At 42.0% G+C, this 22,742-nt stretch overlaps 1 long non-coding RNA gene across 1 annotated transcript in view; it reads left to right on the top strand.

Annotated features, from left to right (window-relative positions):
* LOC137323274 (uncharacterized) overlaps nt 1-22,742 on the top strand; it is a 71,975-nt gene that overhangs the window by 10,105 nt on the left and 39,128 nt on the right. Inside the window, exon 2 of the long non-coding RNA XR_010963330.1 lies at nt 9,989-10,021. This is a non-coding gene — a long non-coding RNA (uncharacterized lncRNA). The remainder of the gene's footprint in view (nt 1-9,988; nt 10,022-22,742) is intronic.

The following is a 22,742-nucleotide window of genomic DNA, read 5'->3' as shown; positions in this document are numbered from 1 at the left end:
CGGCATAAGCAAATATAATGGTGCAGAATTCACTATATTACACATCCACCCCTCACCTATTTTCTTTTTTCCCAATGGAAAACTCTGGTATTGTTTAAAGAAAGAATTTACATTATATAACATTGTATACATCATCAGGACATCCCAAAGCACTTCATAGGAACAGCAGTAGGCCATTCAGCCCCTCAAGTCTATTCGGCCATTCTATTAGGTCATGGCTAACCTGTACCTCAACTCCATTTATCCACCTTAGTTGCATGTACCTTTATAGTCATACCCATTGATCTTGAAAATTTCAATTGACCTAGCATCCACAGCCTTTTGGAGTAAAGATTTCCACTACCCTTTATGAAAAAATGCTTCCTGATTTCACTTCTAACTGGCCTAGTTGTAATTTTAAGATGATGCTCTCTTTGTTCTGGATTCTTCCACCAGTGGAAATAGTTTCTCTGTATCGTCCGTATCGAATTCCTCAATCATTTTAAACACCTCAGTTCGATCACCTCTCAACCCTCTAAACTCAAGGGAATACAAACCAAGTTTATGCAACCTGTCCTCATAATTTAACGCTTTAAGCCCCGGTATGGTGAATCTGCCCTGTAGCCCCTCCAAGGCCAATATATCTTTCCTGAGTTGCAGTACCCAAAACTGAACACAATACTCCAGATGGGGGCTGAAGAAGGATTGTACAATTGAAGCATCATTACCAATGAATAAATTTTGAAGTGCGGTCACTGTTATTTAGGCAAACGCAGCAGCCAATTCCACATAACAAAGGTCCCACGAACAGGAAACAAGATAATGACCAATTAATCTGTTTTTGGTGGTGTTGGCTGAAAAAGAAATGTTGGCCATGATACCAGGAGAACTCCCTGTTCTTGTTCAGGTGTTTATAATAGATCCCATGGCATTATTCAAAAAAAAGACAGAGCCTTGATTTAAGTGCTGAGCGAAAAAATGGAACCTCTGACAATGCAATGCTCCCTCAACACTCCACTGAAATGTTGACCTAGATTATGTGCTCAGATCCTAGACTGGAGTGTGAACCCGCAACCTTCTGAATTTGAGGCAAGAATGGTATCAACTGAGCCATACTGTCATCTATTTAGTAACACATAGAACATTCAGTGGTGATGCTACACATTGGCATGTAGAAAAAAAAGCAAAGGTTGGAAAAGGACAGAATTAAAATGGTAGCTGATGATTGAAGTAAGAGATACAGTGCAATTAGAGTACCTATAGCCCCAACTACATGTGCAAAAATGCTCAGAAAGCAGCAGTATGGTGAGAATGGATACTGATAATGCCATTATTGAAAGTCTGTGCAAGAGTTGTTGCTTGATACTGAGATTGTCCTCTCAGAACTAGTACGCAGGGAAGGAAATAACTTTAATGTTTCAGTGCACAGTACATACTGGTGATGCATGAAACTGTTAGAGGTTTCCAGGTCTACAAATGTGATACTAGTAATACTGGGTGTAAACATTAATGTTCTGTAAAATCTAGTTTATAATTTGCACCTTAATGCATGTTTTTATGTCAACTAAATGTAGAGAAGAGACTTGGACACCAGTACAAATTGGTCAGGTTTTGCCAAAGTCATACCCATAAAATAGGGGAATGACTTATACATGTATAAAATGCAATATCGCGGGATTACCTTAATCCTTTATTTGCACTCGTTGAAATGCTGAAACAATATAATTTCTCTAGGATTCGCTCCAAATTATCCAACATTAGGAGTTTGCATAAAGATGGCAGGTATGTGGATGTCAAAAGCTTTGCTTTCAGGTCAGTTGATAAATTGCCTAGTAACAATACTAAATCCAAAAAGGATGCCCCCAACCTTTCCCACGCACCTCGACAGAAAGATTTTGTAAAACTAATCATATTGATCTCTGTATTGCAGAACTAACAGAATCTGTTAATAAGCTTAGTAAATTATCCACCACTGGCTGAAGAATGTTTGAAGTTTCTAAATGCTACAACCTTCTTTGGTATTTACTTTGAGAAATACATCGATGGCAGGTTCATGAGTGCCTGTCTGTGCTATGTCATTAGGCCAATGTGAGAAGATTAAAGCAGTCGGCCATCTTAGTTACCACTGCAGCTGCAACAATTTCTAATATTCCAATTCTACCACAGCACACTACCATTAGTAATTCATACTACATGAGGTACAGGGATACGTTCACTGCCCTGTCTATCACCCCATCTGACTTAGAGGGAGGTGGGGTGTCAACTGTGAACCCAAAAACAAATGAAATATTAAAAACTATTTTAAAAAGCAGCACAAAGTATCCTCATTGGAACCAAAAATAATGAAAAGACACACCACCAGCAACATTTATTATTATAGTAAACAGAGGTGGAATTCTCTGAAGGTTAAACTTGACCTTATGTTTCTAATGCTTCTTTGAATTTTATCCATACGGGTGAGACATTATGGGTGTTTTGGTCTCCATTTTGAGATAGTCACACAGATACAGACTTGTGTAGACGTGCAGACACATACACACAGACGAGTAGGTATTGTAACTCAAGGAATTCAACTTGTCATCTCTGCTATTGTCGCTTCCTGCTTTTGTCATATTTTACAAAGTCTCTATTCTATTCAGTATATCCTTTCATTTTTTTTCTTTAATTCAGTGGCACTTTTTATTGTCAGTTCCTACTCATTGCCTCATTTGTAGACAACATTTCCCGGCAATATTCAGCACATTAGCATTTCACCATCACCCCAGTCAGAAATAAGTGTTTGCAACACCTTCTAAATGAGCAATACAATCCCAGTTCTAGAGAATTGCAATAACACTCACGACAGAAACTATGGCTTCTTTTATTGTGGCTTTATTGCAAGATACCTCATCTTGAATCATTCTCCAAGGGAAACTGCATCAACATGGAATGAAACTCTGGTATTGTCATCTCACGCTTGTTTGTGTGATTTTGTATTTGTTTGGGGGCTGGTGAATTGAAAGCAAAAGTGACAGAACCAAGCATCTGCTGTCAAGAGGCCTTTCAGAGCTCACTATAAGAGCAGTGGCTGCTCCATAACTCCCCTCTAGCTTACAACAGGCCCAAGAACATTGTGGCAAGACAACATCCTATTCCCAAAGTATATTGCAGTCTACCTTCTAATAGTTACACTAATTTTGATTTTCTAGCTTTATAACCAGTTACATAGTGATTTCGACTTCATATCTTTGTAAATGACAGCTTTAATGAGTTAAATTGGATGTTTTGGGAATTTTTAATTCCTTGATGTTGGCAATGATGCAGCACAATGCAGAGCTACGTTGTATATTCCAGGCACCAAGAAAGTCATCATGGGAAATATCCAAGTGCCAGAAGGTGAAAAGGGGATTGTGGTTTAGGAGAGCTTTGAGGACCGACTCATTTCCTAGAACAGTGAGGAACAGCCTGTACTTAGTTCAGTCAATTCCATTTCACATGTTTCCATTTTTTAAAGGATATATAACATTTAATTTCATTAGTTTTTTTTTCCTTTGCTAGAGTTCCCTTAGACCTTCCCTGGCTGGGAGGACAGGCAGAACTCATGCTTCAGGCCTGAAACAATGATGTCTATAGTCAACTGTTAAAGAATTGAATAACAACTGCCTACAATGGCTATTCTTTAAGTTTTCCATTTCTCTCTGTGGAATGCATTTGATTTCTATTCTGCTATTTGCATTCGGAATAACTGAGCTGAAATCAGGAATTCACCATGTCAAAGACCTTGGTGGGACAGACTGTACAGAGGCTGTGGAAGGAATGGGTTTGATGGGCTGAATGGCCCTTTTCTCATTACTTTTTTTTTTATGCTGCTCTTTGGCTATCTCCTAGAACTGAATTAACAGGCAGCATCAGGAAAGGCCTGGGAATAGGTTGCCTGGCTGCCTTCCTGTTTACGTAACAAACAACTTCCAAAATAATTGGTGGGGGGGACATCCGCAAACCAAATCCAATTCTTTTAGTCATCCCTAGTGGCATATTTCTTTCAAAGTGCTCTGGTCAGGTATTTGAAATGTTATTAAAATGTCACACACAAGTGCTGGACGATTGCTTGAATACCCTGAACAGAATCTTACTTTTACTTAAACAAATGTTTTCTGCATTATTCAAGTTATTAACTGATATCCAAGTGACTGCATTTCCCTGCTCTGCAGATTAACAGTTCTGACCTGCAGCCTGTGAACGCTGGCAAGAGGGTTGATCTTTTGTTAACCATGTAGTTACTCTTTTGTTAACCATGTAGTTACTCTTAGTGTTAAGAGTACTGAAAAACAGAAGCCACAGCATGTAATTGCCCAGTGATTGATTGATGTGAATACTAACTACTGGACATTTAGAAGCAGGCATATGCAGTGTGCCTGGGAAAAATAATTAAAATCTTTACAGGCTAAAAAATAACTTTTGAAATGAGGTGACTGACACAGAATCTGCTAAGATGTGCATTGCGGGAGCTCTCACTGGGCACTGTGAAAATAAACTTTTGAGGGGAATAGATGGGTGACAATTGTGCTCATTTGTATAAATAAGAAGAAACAGTTCCCATTTTTGTTAAGGTTTGCGTGCTGATCTGTGTCCATGTAAACAGAGCAGTATGTAGAATCTGTGCCCACTTTGCAAACAGCGCACAAGCTTTACGCAAAAATTACCCATGGGGCTTACATCTGAAAATGCATTCCAGATGCAGGTTACATTGTTAGATGGATAATGTGCTTTCTGGCAGAAACTAGACAAATTACCGGGTTTAAATGTGAACTTTTTAACTATTGCATTTTGCTGATTTTATTTCCATTCACTATGCCAACTGTTTAAAAAATATTCTCACCTTTCTGAGTTTTGGATTCTATTCGCAGGATTTGTATATGGAAAAAAAAGAAAGGTTTGATGTCTCTTTGCACAAGAGTTCTTTGAATCTTATCTGTTAGAATGTCTTACTTTAGCATGTCCTCAACAATGTAGAAAGTGAGCCACCAATTTAGAATATGCTCTGGTTGGATAGTTCAACTTTTGGAGTTGGGCAATCTGAACTGGTGATAGCGTTCAAAAGCAGGGAGCATACTCTATCCCTCTCTCGGAGGTAATTTGACATCACTACACCCCCCATTCTTTTCAGGTTCTCACAATTAGCAGTTCAGGCTGTGTATGGGCGCTACATACTCTCCTAGTGCATAAATGGCCTGAGCTGCAAAAACTGCTTGCATGAAGGCAGCATACTCGTGATCATTCATCTGGTACTGTTACTGCACAGTTAAATGCACCAGTGAATGTGCATTCTAGATACAGTGCAAGTTATTTTTATGAAATTACATTTTCCGGGGGAGTTGCCTTGTCAGCATGTGGCTTTCTCATAGCTGGAACTAAAGGGTGAGACAATGATGACCAATTAGTTTGTATAACTGATTTAATTATGATTAATATGACCTGTAAACTGCAGCTTTCAACCACTCAGCAGCAGCAGCAATCTGTTTAGATATTTGATCAAAGACATACTTAAGTTATTTAACTTCATTCTAAAATGGACTGAGATTGAAATTAATTTATGTTCTTGTCCTAATACTACTCCCAGAAGGTCTGCTGTTTTTTGTAACAAACTGCACCCTGTTTAAAAAGATAGGATTACATTAAACTCTTCACTCTCCAGTGGCAATTTCACAGAAGCTCTTGGTACTAGACCAAATTTTGCTCATTTTTCAAAGTTGGTTCTCCATGCTAATTCATTGATAATTATTTGAGAGTTTGCTAAAATTCCCAAAAGACTTGGTTTAATGTGCATTTAACACCTGAAATTCCACACAAATGTGAAATTTTCTTGGCTATCCAAAAATGAAGCAAGAATAGCCAGCGAAGCAGAAAAGTTTGTTTGTATCCAATCTTAAATTATCCAATCTTGTATCCCAAGCTGTTAAGAGAAGCAAGGGAGGAAATAGCAGAGGCTCCGACCATCATTTTCCAATCCTCTATGGCTACGGGCATGGTGCCGGAAGACTGAAAGACCGCTAACGTTGTACCGTTATTCAAAAAGGGAGAAAGGGATAGACCGAGTAATTACAGGCCAGTCAGTCTAACCTCAGTGGTGGGCAAATTATTGGAAAAATTCTGAGGGACAGTATTAATCGTCATTTAGAAATGATGTGGAGATGCCGGTGATGGACTGGGGTTGACAATTGTAAACAATTTTACAACACCAAGTTATAGTCCAGCAATTTTATTTTAAATTCACAAGCTTTCGGAGGCTTCCTCCTTTGTCAGGTGAACAATGTCATTTAGAAAGGCATGGATTAATCAGGGACAGTCAGCAGGGATTTGTTAAGGGAAGGTCGTGTCTGACTAACTTGATTGAATTTTTTGTGGAGGTAACAAGGAGGGTCGATGACGGTACTGCGTTTGATGTAGTCTACGTGGATATTAGTTAGGCTTTTGACAAGGTCCGACGTAGCAGACTGGTCAGAAAAGTAAAAGCCCATGGAATCCAAAATTTGCTCAGTGGCAGGAAGCAAAGGGTAATGGTCGACGGGTGTTTTTGTGACCGGAAGGCTGCTTCCAGTGGGGCTCTGCAGGGCTCAGTACTGGATCCCTTGCTTTTTGTGGTATATCTCAACAATTTGGACTTAAATGTAAGGGGCATGATTAAGAAGTTTGCAGATGATACAAAAATTGGCCGTGTAGTTAATAGTGAGGAAGAAAACTGTAGACCGCAGGAAGATATCAATGGACTGTTTTTTTTATTCGTTCATGGGATGTGGGCGTTGCTGGCAAAGCCGGCATTTATTGCCCATCCCTAATTGCCTTGAGAAGGTGGTGGTGAGCCGCCTTCTTGAACCGCTGCAGTCCGTGTGGTGACGGTTCTCCCACAGTGCTGTTAGGAAGGGAGTTCCAGGATTTTGACCCAGCGACGATGATGGAGCGGCGATATATTTCCAAGTCGGGATGGTGTGTTGGAGGGGAATGTGCAGGTGGTGTTGTTCCCATGTGCCTGCTGCTCTTGTCCTTCTAGGTGGTAGAGGTCACGGGTTTGGGAGGTGCTGTTGAAAAAGCCTTGGCGAGTTGCTGCAGTGCATCCTGTGGATGGTACACACTGCAGCCACAGTGCGCCGGTGGTGAAGGGAGTGAATGTTTAGGGTGGTGGAAGGGGTGCCAATCAAGCGGGCTGCTTTGTCCTGGATGGTGTTGAGCTTCTTGAGTGTTGTTGGAGCAGCACTCATCCAGGCAAGTGGAGAGTATTCCATCACACTCCTGACTTGTGCCTTGTAGATGGTGGAAAGGCTTTGGGGAGTCAGGAGGTGAGTCACTCGCCGCAGAATACCCAGCCTCTGACCTGCTCTTGTAGCCACAGTCGGGTGGGTAGAAAAGTGGCAAATGGAATTCAATCTGGAGAAGTGTGAGGTAATGCATTTGGGGAGGGCAAACAAGGCAAGGGAATACACAATAAATGTAGGATTCTGAGAAGTATAGAGGAACAGAGGGATCTTGAAGTGCATGTCCACAGATCCCTGAAGGTAGCAGAACAGGTAGATAAGGTGGTTAAGAAGGCATACAGGATACTTTCTTTTATTAGCCGAGGCATGGAATACAAGAGCAGGGTGGTTATGCTGGAACTGTATGAAACAGTAGTTAGGCCACAGCTAGAATACTGTATACAGTTCGGGTCTCCACATTACAGGCAAGATGTGATTGCACTAGAGAAGGTACAGAGGAGATTACGAGAATGTTGCCAGGACTGGAGAATTTTAGCTCTGAGAAAAGGTTGGATAGGCTGGGGTTGTTTTCTTTGGAACAGAGGAGGCTGAGAGGAGGTTTAATTGAGGTGTATAAAATTATGAGGGGCCTAGATAGAGTGGATAGGAAGGACCTATTTCCCTTAGCAGAGATGTCAATAACCAGGGGGCATAGATTTAAAGCAATTGGTAGAAGGATTAGAGAGGAGTTGAGGAGAAATTTTTCACCCAGAAGGTGGTGAGGGTCTGGAACTCACTGCCTGACAGGGTAGTAGAGGCAGAAACCCTCATTGTATTTAAAAAGTACTTGGGTATGCAGTTGAAGTGCTGTAACCTACAAGGCTATGGACCAAAAGCAGGAAAGTGGGATTAGGCTGGATAGCAATTTTTCCGCTGGCACACACATGATGGACCGAATGGCCTCCTTCTGAGCCGTAAATTTCTATGATTCTATGATTAAATATAGGTTTGTGCTGATGAAAGGAATTTTGAACAAATCACACAGAGAAGAGCCTGTACTTAACAGCAAAGTAAGAATCAGTAAGTTCTACTGAGGTGACATCACAAGGCAATAGCACCCTTTTGCAAACATCATTAAGCATCAAAGGGCATAGTGCATTTTATCACATGATACGCAATGCCACTCATCCAGGCCATGGCATGCGCTGTTAACATTAAAGACATAATGCTGTCAGCCACTAAGGGCTCAACACCATCATTTTTTTTCACAACATTTGAGTTCCTTCCTGTTCCCTCTCTCTAGATCTTTCTGTGTACCCACCACTCCCTGACCTAGACATGAACAGTGTTATTTTAATAGTTCAAAGTAGAGACAACTTTGTGCATTCCCTAACCAGCCAAAAATGCCCCCTTTTCTGGTAATCCTGGCTTCTGAATTTGGTTTGGCTCTCATCTCTTTGAGAGACTATAAAGTATTCTCTTTAATGAGTGAGCAGTGAAGAGAGTAAGGAATGTGAAAGCTTAAATTTAAATATTTAATGCCACTGCAAGGAAATGGAATAAACATTTTGGGGTTCCTTACAAGATTTCTATTGCCTTTCATACAGGGGTGCATCTTAAAACTTTGACTTGTGAAAATCTAGCTGTAGACTAGTCTTGTTCATTGAATTACAGTTGGAGTTTTACATACCGCTCCCAATGCCATTTATTTCTTGCTTCTGACATGTCTTATCATTAGTGAATCACATACTTTTGGTGAATTATGTCAGTTGTGCAAAATGGATTTTCATTTCAGCAATATTTTGTTTCCGACATCCTCAACCAGCCAAAAGCTTGTGATGTCACACAATAGACTGTCTGCAAACCTCAGGGAAAGGACTTCAGCTACAGATACACAGAAAAGTGATTCAAGGGACAGAACAGAGAATTCTTGTAATGAGAACGTAAGAAACACATATCAACATGGTAAAACTCAGACATTGTTTATTAACAACACTTTGTCAGATTAAAGTTTTCCCTGTTTTTTTGTCTCTCTTCTATCGTCTTTCCCTTTCTGACCATCTGTAACATTACTTTTCCGTTTTCACGCATGATTTCACAATGTCTTGTTAGGTACAGTAGCAGTTTGAGTCTTCAGTGCCAAGGGCAATGGCCATTCCTCTCACAAGGGGTTTTGACGCAACCGTTCTCGATGGGATATCGTTAATCATGGCTGAGCCTCGGGTCTCATGGCAATAAAAATCCTGAAATCTGTCCATGTGATAAACTTACTTCATCCCTGCCTCTTAACTGCTCTCTGAGGCAGAACTAGAATTACAGTTTTAGAAAGACAATGGGTGCTACCCAATTCCGAGAGCATAATTTGTTCCCCTTCATCTGGAGAGTGGGGAAGTGGAAACAGGCACCAGGGGCTCAATTTTGAAATGGTGGTGGGTTGGCAGCGGTTGTGGGGAGGGGGGCGGTGTGGTGAAGGTGTGCGTGGCAAACCCGAATAAACAAAACTTACCAATTCTGACGCGATCGTATCGTAATTGATGGTGATTAACGTGCTGTCCGGGTTTCGCGCCTGGCAGCCAGCCTGATTGACAGGGGGAGATCGGGGTGGGGGGTGAAGAGGGGGAGATCAGGGGGACATCGGTGGGGTGAAGGAGGAGATCGGGGGGACATTGAGGGATTGAAGAGGGAGAGATCGGACAGGGAAACATCGGACATCAGAGCGGAAAGGTAGGTTAATTTTGTATTTTAACTTTGTGCAATGATTTTTAAAATTTAATTTATTTTGTTTCTTTTTGTTTCACCAGGTGTGAATCAGAAGCCGTGGGAAAGCCGCCCAGGTAAGTTAAAAATCGTTCCAACTACCTAATATGTCACAAGTAAAGTGCTTTAAGTACCTCAATGAGGTACATTTGGCTCTTTAACTATCAAAGAGGGACTTCCGGATTCGGGATATTCTCGCGCACACAGGTGCGTCCGTAGGGAACTCGGAAGTTGGCGGGTTGGAGCCAGCTTCCGAACCCGAACAGGATTTCCCGATTTTCAGAGTCCCCCTGCCCCCATGCACCCGCAATTTCCCGGGTAAATCGACCCCGAAATGGTCAGAGGGAGCTAGAAGTTGAAAATTGAAGTGTGACACTGGCAGATGGACAGAGGAGGCAGAGAGAGGGAGAGAGAGAGTGAGTGTTGAAACGGGGGAGGGAGAAGAGAACACTGATTAATTTAAATGGAAACGTGAAATATGAGCTTATTCTGAAGTAGCCTTACAGTTGAGAGCATTAGCGAGAGAGGGGAATGTATTGTGGCAGACTTTGCAACCACCATACCAGTGACAAAAAATATCATCCTCTGATATTGAAATGATAATTTTCTCACAGGTGCTAAACTTTTCTTTGGATAAAATCAGAGACAGACTTCAATCTGCATTGATTAGTGCCATTGGTGTAGTTTTTCTGTTCCTGAAGAGCTAGTTACAGTCCAGTCTGTGATGGTTTAAGGTACTGAGCTTTATACATGAAATAGTTCTATAAGGTTGTGTTTATAATACCCCTGTAACTCCTGGGACACAGTGGAAACAAAAAGCAGATAAATGGTTAACTCAGTTAGTACGGAAAGGGTGACATTCTGTTGTATTGGTAGGATGCCGGGTCACACCTGTGAATCTTCACACAAATTCTTAATCTCTGCTGTGCTTTCAGAAAATGACACAGAACAGAGGCCAAATGTTTCCTCACAATGATGGAGGGCAAACCATCTCAGGCTTGTGTATATACAGAAACTGGTGGAGGTCTTTGAATAGGTTGCCTGCCTGATTCTGGCTAGGCAATAGCATTAGAAGACAAAAGAGAGAAGTTTTTTTCAAATATCTTAAAACTGACTAATTAAAATGTGTAAGGGTGGTATGGTAAGTATTTTATTTTTGCACCTTAGGGAGCAAGTTCCAGCTCTGATAGTTGGATGAAAGTCCTGTTTGCTACGTCTTAAATATTCTAACTGAAATGAATTCGGACAGTCTGAAACTACTTGCCATGAATCCACAGTACATAATTCCCCCTAGAATTCATAATTGGCACAAATAAGTAAATATAGCAAAGTAAAAAATGGAATTCAGTTTTTTCTTAATTGATGCCTGATAATGACGATGGATGGAACCATAATGGTGCCTTGATAGAACTCCCACTGTCTGGAACATGTATTCAATATGCTGAAGTCACCATCTCACCAGCATGCCAGAACCAGTCAGATAAAGATTAATATATGAATATCAATGTTCCACGTGAGACATGCTGAGGTTGCAGTGTGAGCCAAAGTCCCGCTGATTTGAATAAGGACAGGAAAAAATCATGTATTTAATAACCAAAAACAAGTTCTTACAATTTTTCAGTGTGCCTCTAATTTCAGCTCCATAACATCTTAGTATTGTGTTTGTATCCAAAATGTATTTTTAGAATAAGTCTGACTGCCTTCTGAAGCTATGAAAGGGTTTGGGGAGCTTGTCCTGCTCTCTCTCCACACTGGAGAACTTGTTACCACCTGTCTGTGTGTCCACACCCAGAGCTTGTTCCCAACTCACTCCACACTGGCTGAAACAATATGGGCTGTTTTGATGATATAGGTCACCTGTGTCCAGAATAATGATGTAGTAGGATAAAGGCGGTCTTTCTGGCTGGTAAGGAGGAATTTGGTGTAGAACAAGGTCGAAAATTTTAGGGACAATTTCCCCACAGAAACAAGGCATTTGTGTCCAATATGGTTTCCAAGGAGTGATGCAATAGCAATTTTTTTCTCTCTAATTGCCCTAACACTAAAAAAGAATGAACTTGGGATTTATATAGTGCCTTTCATGACCTCAGGGTATCCCAAAGCACTTTATAGCCAATGAAGTACCTTGGAAGTGTTGTCACTGTTGTAATGTATGAAGATGAAGCAAGACCTGGATGGGGAAAGGAGCACTCTGAACAACACTGGGACAGGATAACACATTGAGTGTCCAATAACTTATTTTTTTTCAACTTTGTGGATGGAGCAATATAAAAGTTATTCATTTCTTCTTAAAATAAATTTTCTTCATAAGCTGGTCCTGTGCCATAGGAACACAAACAGATGCAGTGCTGACAAGGGAAGCCTGGACCAGTTGTCCACATTACTTTTCAAGGTTTTGAAATTGAAAAAAAACAAATGGACAAATTGTAGTAAATGGAAGAAATGAGAATTTTCTTTTGGCTGGCCCTTCCCATTCTTTGCTGTGGCTCAATGGTAGCACTCTTGCCTTGGAATCAGAAGGTTGTGGACAAAATCTAGGCTGACACTTCAGTGTAGTACTGAGGGAGTGTTGCACAGTTGGAGCTGCGGTCTTTCTGATAAAACGTTAAACCAAAGCACCATCTGCTCTCAGATGGATGTAAAAAGATCCCATGGCACTATTTTAAAGAAGAGCAGAAGAGTTATCCCGGTGTCCTGGCCAATAATTATCCCTCCACCAACATCACTAACACAGATTAACTGGTCATTATCATATTGCTGTTTGTGGGACCTTGCTGTGTGCAAATTGGCTGCCGCATTTCCTAAAGTCTAAATGGGGTAGAGGAACAAAGGGATCTCGGGATACAGGTACACAAATCACTAAATGTAGCGTTGCAGGTTAATAAGGTCATAAAAAAGCCAAACCAAGCATTGGGGTTCATTTCTAAAGGGATAGAATTGAAAAGCAGAGAAGTTACGTTAAACTTGTATAGAACCTTTGTTCGACTGCACTCACACTTGGAGTACTGTGCACAGTTCTGGTCTCCATATTATAAAAAGGATATAGAGGCAATGGAGAAGGTGCAAAAAAGAATCACAAGGATGATACCAGAACTGAGGGGATACACTTATCAGGAAAGACTAAACTTGGGCTCTTTTCTCTAGAAAAGAAAAGGCTGAGGGATGACCTGATAGAGGTCTTTAAGACAATGAAAGGGTTTGATAGCGTAGACGTAGAGAAAATGTTTCCACTTGTGGGGGTGTCCAAAACTAGAGGTCATCAATATAAGATAGTCACTAATAAATCCAATAGACAATTCAGGAGAAACTTCTTTACTCAAAGAGTGGTAAGAATGTGGAACCCGCTACCACAAGGAGTAGTTGAGGCAAATAGCTTAGATGCATTTAAGGGGAAGCTGGATAAGCACGTGAAGGAGAAAGGAATAGAAGGGTATGCTGATTGGGGTAAATGAAGTAGGGAGGGAGGAGGCTCGTGTGGAGCATAAACGCTGGCATGGACCAGTTGGTCTGAATGACCTATTCTATGCTGTAGACTTAATGTAACTCAACAGTGACTACATTTTAAAAGTATTTCATTGGCTGTGACGTGCTTTGGGACATCCTGAGGTTGTAATAGGCACTATATAAATGCAAGCCTTTCTTTCTTTAAAGATAACTACTATTGTTAAAATCATAGAAAGGTTTCAACATGGAAGGAGGCCATTTGGCCCTTCAAGTCTGTGCCGGCTCTATGCAAGAGCAACCAGCTTGTCCCACTCCCCCGCTCTATCATCGTAGCCCTGCAAATGTTTTCCTTTCAAGCACTTATCCAGTTCCCTTTTGAAGGCCATGATTGAATCTGCCTCCACCATCCCCTCAGGCAGTCCATTCCAGATCCCAACCACTTGCTGTGTAAAAAAGTTTTTCCTCATGTCACCTTTGGTTCTTTTGCCAATCACCTTAAATCTATGTCTTCTGGTTCTTGACCCTTCCACCAATGGGAATTGTTTCTCTCTATCGACTCTATCTAGATCCTTCATGATTTTGAACGCCTCTATCAAATCACCTCTCAACCTTCTCTGTTCCAAGGAGCACAACCCCAGCTTCTCCAGTCTATCCTCATAACTAAAGTCCCTTATCAGGGGAAGGCAGCAGCAGCCAACTTCCTGGCACCACGGGTAGCTCTGCTGCACAGGCTGGGAGGAAAAAGAGTGGCAGAGCTATAGTGATAGGGGACTCAATTGTAAGGGGAATAGACAGGCGTTTCTGCGGCCGCAACCGAGACTCCAGGATGGTGTGTTGCCTCCCTGGTGCAAGGATCAAGGATGTCTCGGAGCGGCTACAGAACATTTTGGAGGGGGAGGGCGAACAGCCAGCTGTCGTGGTGCACATAGGCACCAACGATATAGGTAAAAAAGGGGATGAGGTCCTAAAAGCAGAATATAGGGAGTTAGGAGGTAAATTAAAAAATAGGACCTCAAAGGTAGTAATCTCAGGATTGCTGCCAGTGCCACGTGCTAGTCAGAGTAGAAATAGGAGGATATTTCAAATGAATACGTGGCTAGAGGAATGGTGCAAGGGGGAGGGATTCAAATTCCTGGGACACTGGAAACGGTTCTGGGGGAGGTGGGACCAGTACAAACCGGATGGTCTGCACCTGGGCAGGGCCGGGACCGCTGTCCTAGGAGGAGTGTTTGCTAGTGCTGTTGGGGAGGGTTTAAACTAAAGTGGCAGGGGGTTGGGAACCTGAGCAGGGAGAGAGAGGAAAGCGTAACAGGAAGGGACAGAAGGTATGGAGTAATAGGTAAAGTGTTAAAAAAGGAAAAAGCAGGAACTAAGCGTCACAAAACAGATTTGAAAGTTCTTTATCTGAATGCACGTAGCATTCGTAATAAAATGGACGAGTTAATGGCACAAATAACTACGTATGGGTATGATCTTGTGGCCATTACAGAAACATGGCTGCAGGGTGACAACGACTGGGAATTAAATATGCCAGGGTATTTAACAATCAGGAAGGACAGGCAGGAAGGAAGGGGAGGTGGGGTGGCTATGTTAATAAAGGAAGGAATCACTGTAATACAGAGAAATGATATTGGGACAAAGCATCAAGATAATGAAACAGTTTGGGTGGAGATAAGGAATAATAAGGGAAAAAAAACATTAGTGGGCGTAGTATATAGGCCTCCTAATAGTTGCAACTCTGCTGGAAGAAGTATTAATCAGGAGATAGTCGGGGCATGTAATAAGGGAACAGCCATAATTATGGGGGATTTTAATTATCATATTAACTGGACAAATCAAATTGGGCAGAGCAGCCTTGAGGACGAGTTCATTGAGTGCATCAGGGATGGATTTCTTGAGCAGTATGTAACTGATCCTACAAGGGGGCAGGCAACCTTGGACCTGGTCCTGTGTAATGAGTCAGGATTAATTAATAATGTCCTAGTTAAGGATCCCCTTGGAACGAGCGACCACAACATGGTTGAATTCCATATCCAATTAGAGGGTGAGAAGGTTGATTCTCAAACAAGCGTACTGAGCTTGAATAAAGGAGACTATGATGGTATGAGAGCGGAATTGATTAAAGTGGACTGGGAAAATAGATTAAAGGGTAAGACGGTACATGAGCAGTGGTGTTCATTTAGGGAGTTATTTTACAACTTTCAAAATAAATATATTCCACTGAGGAAAAAAGGGTGTAAAAGAAATGACAGCCATCCGTGGCTAAGTAAAGAAATCAAGGATAGTATCCGACTAAAAACAAGGACATATAAGGTAGCCAAACTTAGTGGGAGGATAGAAGATTGGGAATTCTTCAAAAGACAGCAAAAAGTAACTAAAGGATTGATTAAGAAAGGGAAGTTAGATTATGAAAAGAAATTAGCAAAAAATATAAAAACAGATAGCAAGAGTTTCTATAGTTATATAAAAAGAAAAAGGGTGGCTAAGGCAAACATAGGTCCCTTAGAGGATGAGACCGGGAAATTAATGGTGGGAAACATGGAGATGGCAAAAATGCTGAACAAATATTTTGTTTCAGTCTTTACAGTAGAGGACACTAAGAATATCCCAACACTGGACAAACAGGGGACTCTCGGGGGGGAGGAGCTAAATACGATTAAAATCACTCAGGAGATGGTACTCAGTAAAATAATGGGACTCAAGGCGGATAAATCCCCTGGACCTGATGGCTTCCATTCTAGGGTCTTGAGGGAAGTGGCAGTAGGGATTGTGGATGCTTTGGTGATAGTTTTCCAAAATTCCCTGGACTCAGGAGAGGTCCCGGCAGATTGGAAAACTGCTAATGTAACACCGTTATTTAAAAAGGGTAGTAGGCAGAAGGCTGGAAATTATAGGCCAGTTAGCTTAACATCTGTGGTGGGTAAAATTTTGGAGTCTATTATTAAGGAGACAGTAACGGAACATTTAGATAAGCATAATTTAATAGGACAAAGTCAGCATGGCTTTATGAAGGGGAAGTCATGTCTGACAAATTTGCTTGAGTTCTTCGAGGATATAACGTATAGGGTGGATAAAGGGGAACCAGTGGACATAGTGTATTTAGACTTCCAGAAGGCATTCGACAAGGTGCCACATAAAAGATTATTACTTAAGATAAAAAATCACGGGATTGGGGGTAATATTCTGGCATGGGTGGAGGATTGGTTATCGAACAGGAAGCAGAGAGTTGGGATAAATGGTTCATTTTCGGACTGGCAACCAGTAACCAGTGGTGTTCCACAGGGGTCGGTGCTGGGTCCCCAACTCTTTACAATCTATATTAACGATTTGGAGGAGGGGACCGAGTGCAACATATCAAAATTTGCAGATGATACAAAGATGGGAGGGAAAGTAGAGAGTGAGGAGGACATAAAAAACCTGCAAGGGGATATAGACAGGCTGGGTGAGTGGGCGGAGATTTGGCAGATGCAATATAATATTGGAAAATGTGAGGTTATGCACTTTGGCAGGAAAAATCAGAGAGCAAGTTATTTTCTTAATGGTGAGAGACTGGAAAGTACTGCAGTACAAAGGGATCTGGGGGTCCTAGTGCAAGAAAATCAAAAAGTTGGTATGCAGGTGCAGCAGGTGATCAAGAAAGCCAACGGAATGTTGGCTTTTATTGCTAGGGGGATAGAATATAAAAACAAGGAGGTATTGCTGCAGTTATATAAGGTATTGGTGAGACCGCACCTGGAATACTGCATACAGTTTTGGTCTCCATACTTAAGAAAAGACATACTTGCTCTCGAGGCAGTACAAAGAAGGTTCACTCGGTTAATCCCGGGGATGAGGGGGCGGACATATGAGGAGAGGTTGAGTAGATTGGGACTCTACTCATTGGAGTTCAGAAGAATGAGAGGCGATCTTATTGAAACATATAAGATTGTGAAGGGTCTTGATCGGGTGGATGCAGTAAGGATGTTCCCAAAGATGGGTGAAACTAGAACTAGGGGGCATAATCTTAGAATAAGGGGCTGCTCTTTCAAAACTGAGATGAGGAGAAACTTCTTCACTCAGAGGGTGGTAGGTCTGTGGAATTTGCTGCCCCAGGAAGCTGTGGAAGCTACATCATTAGATAAATTTAAAACAGAAATAGACAGTTTCCTAGAAGTAAAGGGAATTAGGGGTTATGGGGAGCGGGCAGGAAATTGGACATGAAGCTGAGTTCGGATCGGTCAATGCCCTGTGGGTGGCGGAGAGGGCCCAGGGGCTATGTGGCCGGGTCCTGCTCCGACTTCTTGTGTTCTTTAGATTTGTGGTTGGGATCAGATCAGCCATGATCTTATTCAATGGCGGAGCAGGCTCGAGGGGCCGATTGGCCTACTCCTGCTCCAATTTCTTATGTTCTTATGTTCTTATCCCTGGAATCATTCTAGTAAATCTCTTCTGCACCCTCTCTAAGGCCTTCACATCTTTCCTAAAGTGGGGTGCCCAGAACTGGACACAATACTCCAGCTTTGGCCGAACCAGTGTTTTATAAAGGTTCATCATGACTTCCATACTTTTGTACTCTATGCCTCTATTTATAAAGCCCAGGATCCCGTTTGCTTTTTTAATCGCTTTCTCAACCTGCCCTGCCACCTTCAACGATTTGTGTACATATACCCCCAGATCTCTCTGTTCCTGTATCCCTTTTAGAATTGTGCCCTTTAGTTTACATTGCCCCTCCTCATTCTTCCTACCGAAATTTATCATCTCGCATTTTTCTGTGTTAAATTTCATCTGCCACATGTCCGCCCATGCCATCAGCCTGTCTATATCCCCTTGAAGTCTATCACTATCTTCCTCACTGTTCACTACACTTCCAAGTTTTGTGTCATCTGCAAATTGGAAATTGTGCCCTGTTCACCCAAGTCCAAGTCATTAATATATATCAAGAAAAGCAGTAGTCCTAGTACCGACCCCTGGGGAACACCACTGCACACCTTCCTCCAGCCCGAAAAACAACCATTCTTTTTTATTATTCGTTCATGGGATGTGGACGTCACTGGCAAGGCCAGCATTTATTTCCCATCCCTAATTGCCCTTGAGAAGGTGGTGGTGAGCCGCCTTCTTGAACCGCTGCAGTCCGTGTGGTGAAGGTTCTCCCACAGTAGTGTTAGGTAGGGAGTTCCAGGATTTTGACCCAGCGATGATGAAGGAATAGCGATATATTTCCAAGTCGGGATGGTGTGTGACTTGGAGGGGAACGTGCAGGTGGTGTTGTTCCCATGTGCCTGCTGCCCTTGTCCTTCAAGGTGGTAGAGGTTGCGGGTTTGAGAGGTGCTGTTGAAGAAGCCTTGGCGAGTTGCTGCATCCTGTGGATGGTACACACTGCAGCCACGGTGTGCCGGTGGTGAAGGGAGTGAACGTTTAGGATGATGGATGGGGTGGCAATCAAGCGGGCTGCTTTGTCTTGGATGGTGTTGAGCTTCTTGAGTGTTGTTGGAGCTGCATTCATCCAGACAAGTGGAGAGTATTCCATCACACTCCTAACTTGTGCCTTGTAGATGGTGGAAAGACTTTGGGGAGTTAGGAGGTGAGTCACTTGCCACAGAATACCCAGCCTCTGACCTGCTCTTGTAGCCACAGTATTTCTGTATTTGGTCCAGTTAAGTTTCTGGTGAATGGTGACCCCCAGGATGTTGATGGTGGGGGATTTGGTGATGGTAATGCCATTGAATGTCAAGGGGAGGTGGTTAGACACTCTTGTTGGAGATGGCAATTGTCTGGCGTGAATGTTACTTGCCACTTATCAGCCCAAGCCTGGATGTTGTCCAGGTCTTGCTGCATGTGGTCACGGACTGCTTCATTATTTGAGTGGTTGTAAATGGAACTGAACACTGTGCAATCATCAGCAAACATCCCCATTTCTGACCTTTTGATGGAGGGAAGGTCATTGATGAAGCAGCTGAAGATGGTTGGGCCAAGGACACTGCCCTGAAGAACTGCTGCAGCAAAGTCCTGGAGCTGAGATGATTGGCTTCCAACACCCACTACCATCGTCGTTTTTGCTAGGTATGACTCCAGCCAATGGACAGTTTCCCCCCTGATTCCCATTGACTTCAATTTTACTCGGGCTCCTTGTGCTACACTCGGTCAAATGCTGCCTTGATGTCACCACTACGTTCTGCTTCCAATTACTTAGCCAATTCTGTATCCATGCTGCCACTGTCCCTTTTATTCCATGGGCTTCAATCTTGATGACAAGCCTATTATGCGGCACTTTAACAAATGCCTGTTCAACCAATTGGAAAAGCCATCATTTACAATCTTGTTTCAAATTCCTTTTGCCCATCACTTCAGCAAATATAAAGCCACCATTCAAGAAATAGATTCAAACTGAACATTAGGAATGATTTTCTTCTGCTCTACACCTAGAAGAACATTCAGTTCCCGAGCTCAGCGCAGAGGAAGAAGGGGCTGAGAGCCACGATGCCAGGTCTGCACCCCTATCGTGATGCACTGCAATTTCCGGAATTTCCCCTGGGGTGAGGTGGCGTGGAGTGCTTGCACCTGGAGAGCTTGTGCGTGCCATGGGTGCAAGCATTCAAATTGGATTTAAATGTATGAGTGGCATCACTGCACCACAACAACAACTGACATTTATATAACACCTTTTTAACAGAGTAAAACACCCCAAGGTGCTTCACTGGAGCGTTAAACAAAATTTGATACTGAGCTACATAAGGAGATATTAAGACAGGTGACCAAAAGCTTGGTCAAAGGGGTAGGTTTTATGGAGTGTCTTAAAGGAGGAGAGAGAGGTGGAGATGCAGAGAGGTTGAGGGAGGGGAATTCCAGAGCTTGACAGCAGAGCCTTCAGCCACCTGTGTGCTGCTCTCTAGAACTCCCTCCCTAAACTCCTTTGCCTCTCTGGCTCCTCCTCTAAAAACCTCCCAAAAACCCATCTCTTTGAACCCTCAATCTTGTCCCTAGGCAGCTGAAGGCATGGCCGCCAATGGTGGAGCGATGAAAATCAGGATTTTCTCCCTCAGTGTTGGAAAGTGTCCATTAGGAAGGGTGATCAATGTAAGCAGGTCTTAGGTCTTGCACTTGGCCACTTTAGATCAGAGGAGTTGAGGGGACACGCAAGGACATGTAGGACCCTTCAGGGCTGCTTGCCCTCTGGCTGTTGGTAATGGACTGAATTGCTGGTGTCAATAGCTGCTTCTGCAGTGGTGGGATTTCTGCCCTTGTATACAGGACCAAAACCCTGCCAGCGGTGGGTTTACCCCTGATGTGAGTCAGGCCTAGCAAAATGACCTGAACCTGCAAATATGTTGGGTTCCGAGGGCAGGGGGAGCACCCGACTTATGGTCAAGTGGGGGGGTGTGGTGGGGGAACAAAAAGCAGCCCTATATTGTTTGAATGCACACTTATTTTACATCAGTGTCTTATAGCACAATCAGAATCAATATTTATTTTCATGGTTATCATAGTGACAATGCTCTTAAGTGTCCACTGAACTTTTTTGTTTCTATTAATCTAACGCTTCAGAGAATTTCATGCAAGTTGGTGAAATGTTATCTTTTATTAATTATAGGGAGTGATACAAAGACAGGCAGTCAAACACACATCCACATTAGAAGTGTATACCTATACAGCGATACAAAGACGGTGCACTAAAGCACACCTAGAGAGCTATGCACTGGTCTACACATGCAGATAGTGAGAAACAGAGAGCCCAGCAAAATGTAACCACTCTAACACTGAGTTCTGCAGGAGCAATGAGGCATTGTTGCATTGTGAAATGAACTGCAAGTAGAGCCTTGTAAATTGCAAAACACTGGTTGTGTGAGACACGTCTAGGGTATCCACATCGTCAGTGTACCAAGGACCAATAGTCCACCATAGTAACAGTCTGGGGACATTCCACGGAATAAGAACTCCTGCTTGCTTTTCACAGCCTTGTTACTATATATTGCCGTTGCTGCATTCCTACTACCCTGCATCATGGCTTTAACACACAGTAAAAATAAAAAGCAAATTAAGTGTTAAAGTTCATGGAATCCATTTAAAAAGCCAGAATTTTATGTTTATTTGTATGTGGGAAAAGTGTGTCCTTTTCTTTCACTCATGTTTGACATATTCCAGCCATCCATATGTTTTAGTATCTGGGATTCTGGAGCGGAGGAGAGCTTCCTCTTGGATGCTCACTGTTTTCTTTCGAGGAGATGACATTCCAAAGCTGTTTCAGTTTCTTACAGGAAGTGGACCTTTGCCAAAAATGATTAACGCTGAAGTAGCATAACAGTTCCAGAGCTAAGGCAATTCCACAGGAGTCCTGGACTTGACATTATTTCAAACACATGTGAAATATTGTTTAATAAATTTGAATAATGGAGGGAATAGGACGAATGGTTCTTGGCTTGAGGTAATGGTGTTCTGCAAACATAAGAGACTCTCTAGTACTAATGACTGGAAACATCTATGTAAATAAACTTGTGTACACTTTTACTTGAATGGTTTATTTTGTAAAGTCAACAACTGTTGAGTATTTCTGGTTTCATGTAACCAAACCCATCAATGAAGCCAATTATGACAACACCCACTTGGCAGTTCCATTGCAAAATACTTTGAAGGGCAAGGCCCTCATGCAAAAAGCTTGCAGTACCCCAGGTTGGCGATGTCTTCACACCAACAATCTATCGGGCACATTTTTAATGATTTCACTAAGCAATAGTTTTGTATCTTTTTAAAAAGAGAATGAACTAATTCAGGCTGATAACTGACAAAACTATATTTTGAATGTGAAGGAAACATTCTCTGCGATTGAAGTATCTGTTTTTAAAAGCTTCATGGTTACCACTTCTCAAAAAGAACATTTTTAATCAAAAAATATTCATTTCTAAAGGGTGCAAGATATCAATTAAATATCAGTGATTAGGAAGCTTTATTTTTGATTAAAAATGTAGTAAATATATTTGGACTCATAATCTCTTCCTGTTGTTTTCTCATCCCCTCTATTTTTTTAAACCAGCAACATAAAAAGCCTTGTCTAATCTGATTGCCAGTTCTCGATCCAAACATAAACCTTTCTTTCAAATGCTGACTGACCTGCGGAGCATTTCCAACATCTTTAGTTTTCATTTTGCATTTCCATCATATGTAGTTTTTCTTTATCTCTGCTTTTTGACCAGTTTTATACCCATGCTGATATTTCTCGTGTCATTTTGTGCAGGTCTAGACCCGTACACTACTATATGGGAGCATAAATACATTATAATATATACACAGGACATTGAGTGACTGGTTGTCACCCTCCTGAGGGCTTGTAACTATAGAAATATTTTTCATATGCCCACAGTTGCAATGTTGCATTAACTAAGT

The sequence above is a fragment of the Heptranchias perlo genome, chromosome 7 (genome assembly GCF_035084215.1).
Source record: "Heptranchias perlo isolate sHepPer1 chromosome 7, sHepPer1.hap1, whole genome shotgun sequence".
In the NCBI taxonomy this organism is placed as follows: Eukaryota; Metazoa; Chordata; class Chondrichthyes; order Hexanchiformes; family Hexanchidae; genus Heptranchias; species Heptranchias perlo.
Note: the sequence above shows the minus strand (reverse complement) of the source record. Positions and strands in the feature narration are given on the sequence as shown.